The sequence below is a fragment of the Alexandromys fortis genome, unplaced genomic scaffold, assembly GCF_014885135.2.
Source record: "Alexandromys fortis isolate MF-2015 unplaced genomic scaffold, M_Fortis_MF-2015_v1.1 scaffold_104, whole genome shotgun sequence".
Lineage (NCBI taxonomy): Eukaryota > Metazoa > Chordata > Mammalia > Rodentia > Cricetidae > Alexandromys > Alexandromys fortis.
The window spans coordinates 6,045,820-6,051,385 of NW_026068000.1; the positions used below are offsets into that span (position 1 = coordinate 6,045,820).

At 45.6% G+C, this 5,566-nt stretch overlaps 1 pseudogene; it reads left to right on the forward strand.

Annotated features, from left to right (window-relative positions):
• The first annotated feature begins 257 nt into the window (after positions 1–257).
• Positions 258–5,362, forward strand: LOC126512784 (kinetochore protein NDC80 homolog; annotated as a pseudogene).
• The last annotated feature ends 204 nt before the right edge of the window (positions 5,363–5,566 follow it).

Sequence of the window (5,566 nt, forward strand, 5' to 3'; positions counted from 1 at the left end):
GCAGGCAGTGCAGGATCCAGGAGAACACAGGAGCCCCTGGAGCCCAGGCTGAGGGTGCCGGGCTCTCTTACTGGGGACCTTGAGGCTCACTGCTCTGGGTGGGTAGCTTTAGAGTAGGAGCTTAAAGTAGGAGCTTAAAACTGTTGTTGAGCACTGGTCCTAGCATACAGCAGGGCAGGGTTGGGGGTCTGTTTTTATGTTTTTAATGGCAGGTAGTCCCCCACATTGGAGTCACCCCCAGGCCATCAAGTTTTGGCATGACTATCATTGTATCTGATCTGAGTTCTTTGAAGAAGAAGAAAGAGGAGAAGTAGAAGAATATCCAGGTTTCCATGTTTTGTTAGGCTAGCAGAAATTTTAAAATTGAAACGACCCTTTGTTGGTGGAGACAGAAGCTCTTGTTTTGGTGACCATATTTGTGTTCAGTTGTGCAGTTTGCAGAAAGTTGGGTGCTAGGTCTCATTAAGAAACCAGGAGAAACCTTATAGGCATGAAGTTTTCACCAGTGGTGCTGGCTGCCTCTCTATATAGGAGTTAAGATCCCTGAACCTTGATAAACCTTCATACCCCTCAAACCAAAGAGAGAACAACCTTTGGAAAACTGAGCACAAATAAACCTACATCTGAAAGAAAAGTCTTTATATTTTGTAAAAGAACTAGTGGACATGGATCCAGGAATAGTCAACTGCTGTAGGAATTCCTACAGCCAGTAGCCTTTAAGTTACCCGCCCTCTTGGGTGTGGCCTCTTATACTATATATGCCTATGTAAAGCATGTGTTTGCCCTCTCTTTGGCATGTGATTTAGTTCTTGTTCCCCGTTAGTGCACAGAACTGTGATCTGTAAGTCTACCCCTAAATAAATAATCCTTTATTATACTCAGTTTTGAGCTAGTGTGGGATTTCTTTTTAGTGTCCTTCTGCAGTCAACTTGGTATATTTTCCAGTTCTAGAAAAATCAAGGATTCAAGACTACTTAATGATAAATTGTTCATTCAACAATGTATTTGATGGCTCTATGTGTTTCTTACAGAAAATGGTAATGTATGTAGTGTATTCATGAAGTCTCAACAAGCCCCATCATCTAAAGATTTTCTGGAGATCTTTGCCTTTCTTTATGGCTTCCTGTGCCTATTAGTTTTCTATTACAAAATTTGAAGAAGAGGTTCCAAGAATTTTTAAAGACCTTGGGCATCCCTTTGCACTGTCTAAGAGTTCCATGTATACAATAGAAGCCCCTTATACCTGGCCTCAAATTGTGTCAGCCTTGGTGTGGCTAGTAGACTGTATCAAGATTTATTGTGCCATGAAAGGAAGCTTACCTTTATTTGATGATGGGCAGCCTTGGGGAGAAGAAGCCAAAGATGGAACTATACATAATTAAACATAGTTTTTGAACTACACCGTAAAATTCCATGAGAGTTTCGTGACCAGTGCTGACAGCTTTGAAGAGATGAATGCAGAGCTGCAGTGAGAAACTGAAGGATTTATATAAGGTAGATGCATCCAAGCTGGAGTCATTAGCACCAGAAAACAAAGCATTAAATGAACAGATTGCAAGCTTGGAGCAAGAAAAAGAAAAAGAGCCAAATCATCTGATATCATTGAAGGAACTGAAAACTTCCCTGCAAGCAAATGTTCAAAAGTATAAAGCATCTATGATCAATCTGGAGTTGGATTTATCCATTCTAGACCAGAAATTGAGTGATCTTGATGAAAAAATTGGTAGAGGTAAGTGTAGATGAAAGTTTCCATTCTGCCTGGTCCCACAGCTGTTTAGTCCCAAAGAAACACACAGGGGCTTATATTAATTATAAATTGTTTGTCCTGTTAGCTCAGACTTATTACTGACTAGTTCTTATAACTTAAATTAACCCATAATTCTTGTCTAAGATTGGGCACGTAACTTGGTATCTTCTCTCAGTAAGGCATTCTCGTCTTGTTTCCTCTGTGTCTAACTGATAACTGCATCTCTGCCTTTCCTCTTCCCAGAATTCTCTTACTCTGGTCACCCCACCTATACTTCCTGCCTGGCTACTGGCCAATCACCATTTTATTAAACCAATATGAGTGACAAATCTTTACAGTGTACAGGAGCATTGTCCCACAGCAGGTAAGAACTCCAGTGACTGGACTGCTCTGTTTCTCTGATCCTTCAGCTTTCACCCATAGCTGACTCTGAGCTTTTATTATTTTTTTTGTTTTTTTTTTTTTTCCTTTTTATTTATTTATTAAAGTTTTCTGTCTCTTCCCCGCCATCGCCTCCCATTTCTTCCCCTCCCCCCATCAAGTCCCCCTCCCTTGTCAGCCCAAAGAGCAATCAGGGTACCCTGCCCTGTGGGAAGTCCAAGGACCACCCACCTACATCCAGGTCTAGTAAGGTGAGCATCCAAACTCCCTAGGCCCTCACAAAGCCAGTATGTGCAATAGGATCAAAAACCATTGCCATTGTTCTTGAGTTCTCAGTAGTCCTCATTGTCCGCTATGTTCAGCGAGTCCAGTTTTATCCCAGGCTTTTTCAGACCCAGTCCAGCTGGCCTTGGTGAGTTCCCAATAGATCATCCCCATTGTCTCAGTGTGTGAGTGCACCCCTCGCGGTCCTGAGTTCCTTGCTCATGCTCTCTCTCCTTCTGCTCCTGATTTGGACCTTGAGATTTCAATTGGAATTCATGTTATATGCTAGTAGGCTGAGATTACAGATTCACACATGAAAGCAGTCAGCCAAAGGAACTTCCCATGCTTCAGGTTGTTTCTGAGCCCCTGTATGGCTGCATCTTGAACAAAAACAGGGAAGCACACAGTCTACCCTAGATTCCAGCAACCTGTGGGGCATCTGCAGGCCTCTGACCTGGATAGCACACCGTGAGGAGGGGCAGGTCCTGGTAGAAACATCCCTCATTCCCAGTGAGCTGGGGATTCTGTGCTTTTGCTAGGAGCTGGCTTCTTCCTTCTGTCAGTCTGACTGGCAGTGGACTACTGTGGATGAAGCAGATTGGTTCACCTCTTCCTCTATTCACTATGCGTTCAGCCAGGATGGGTCTGAGGGACACCCTCCCCTCAGCCAGGACAGGCCTGAGGGACACCCTCCCCTCAGCCACAACAGCCCTGAGGGACACCCTCCCCTCAGCCAGGACAGGTCTGAGGGACACCCCTCTCTCTCCCTTGGCAGCTGTGGGCAGAGCTCATTTGAACAATTGCCTGAGCCAGAGGGAACATCTGAGTCATTTATTTCCTGCTTTCTGTGGAGGGCTGGCTTCCAAGGCTAGGCTTCTGCACCCATTTGTCTTCACACTGGAGACTCGGCCTCAGGGAGAGCAAGGTTTCAGAGACTTAATCCAGGCACTGTTTGCCTGGTTGATCTGCAGGACAGAAGCTAAGTATCAGCACTGGGTCATTAAAAGGCTCTAAGTGGGAAGCTAGCAGCTGGCTTCTTTCTGAGCAGGGTTTCGAGCCTTGGTCTCTCATTCACTGCTCTGGTGGATTTCTCTGTGATTGCTCATCTTCCTGGCCCCTCCATGCTCTCTATGGCTAATTCTTGTCTGCTGGTGCTGGCTCTGCCCCCTGATCCAGTCTCAGGTTTCACAGTGTGATCAGATATCCTGCAACAAAGATGCAGCTCAGTCATTTCACACTGCATCTGCATCGGTAGAGCCTCATAAGCAGTCAGTCCACAGATGCAGTGTGGGTGGCTGAGATGGTGGCTGCTGCTTCGGGCACTTAGACTCAGGAAAGGAATCTAAGAAATCCCCAGTCTCCTGCTTTTTCCTGAGTCTTGACTTTGATGTGTGTTTCTGGGGCTCCATCTCATGTTCTTTGTTTTCTTTGGGGTTCGAGAACCTCACCAGGCCAGTGTCTCTAGATGGCTGGGTCAGTGATGACTCCTTCCAGGCTGTCCCCTCGCATGCAGTGAAGGCTTCCATGCTTGACCAGGTAGTCAGTGATACAGGAGACTTGTATTTTGGTACAAAAACCTGGGATATACTCCCTTGGTGCCTGTGCTCCTCCCCTCTGGTCTGAGCCACACTGGACCGTATCCCTTATCTCAAGTCCATCTGCAATAGACTTATCTTCCAATTAACTGACCACTCAGCATTCCATCCAACAGCGTCAACTAGGTGAGTTCCCCCTTTGGTCATTGTAAACATTTCCCTGGGTCTGAGAAAGTGACTCTTGAGTGTCCAGCACCCCTCTAGTACTCTTAGAAGCAGAGATATCCCCAACCATGGTCATTAAGGCTACAGCTGGCTAAGTCAACAAGAACACATGGAATTATATGAAGTTACTTAGCATCGAGATTCAAGGTAGGCAGTATGACTTTCATCCCAGTTACTGGCCAAATTACCTAGAAGGCTAATCCACCCAGAGTGATGAAACCATCATGGGAACCGAGGAAATAAGAGAGAAGTGTGGGAAACTAGATCTGCCTTTCCGGGCGACTTCCTACTCTCTCTGAACAGAAAGAAAAACCTGTTGCCTGCATTAGGTGGAGGGTGAGAGGCCCTGTGGAAAGGAGCAGAACAGCCTCCAAGCCAAGGCTAACCTAGCCCAGCCAACCCTCAGCAGACAAAAGACCTGTGGCTGGGCCTGGCCAAGACTCATGGGAAATAAGATGACTTTTAGTTTAAGCAACTAAGATTTAGAAGGCTTGGATTGTAGCATTCTGATTGGCAATACATAGGAAGAATAAAAGTTAAGGGCAGCAGAGGACTGTTAAAAAACTCTACTCAGAGCTAAGTACAGAGTACACATGTGTGGTTTCCAGACCTCATGCAGGCATGTGTGTACCTGTGCAGTGTTGGGGGGGGGGGGTCAAACCCAAGGCCTCTCACACACTTCCTCACTGCCTCACATCTGTCTTTCATGGCCAGCCCTGAAAACAGTTAAGAGAGGCATAGATTCGCAAGCTGTCTGTGTCAGCCCCTCAGCCACCAGACAGCAACCAAGACTTAGCAGCTAGGCTGTTGGCAGACATTTCTTTCTCACCTGCCAGTTCCCAAATAATAACTGACCTGGAGACTTACTATTAATTACAAATGCTTAGTCAATAGCTCAGGGTTGTTATTAGCTAACCCTTAAATTTTAAATTAACCCATATTTCTTATCTATGCGTTGCTATGTTCATGGCACCTTTTCTCAGCATGGCATGCCCATCTTGCTTCTCTTTGCATCTGCTGGTGACTCTAGGCTACAATCTTCTTCTTCCTAGAATTCTATGTTAGACTTTCCCCATAACCTTATCCTTTGAGCTGTTGGCCAATCAACTTCTTTAGTAAACTAATCACAGCGACATTTTTTCACACAGTATAAAGGGATATTTCACACTGACAACAATTGAGTCCTACATTCCAAGTTATGCAAATTGACCACATGGAGGCTGAGCTGCAACTGTCGGTCTGATCCATCAGAAACCCAACACAGGACATGGAACACCAGCCTGCGATGCTCTTCTGTCTGTAGCTGATCCATCAGAAACCCAACACGGGACATGGAACACCAGCCTGCGATGCTCTTCTGTCTGTAGCCGATCCATCAAAACCCCAACACGGGACAGGAACACCAGCCTGCGAT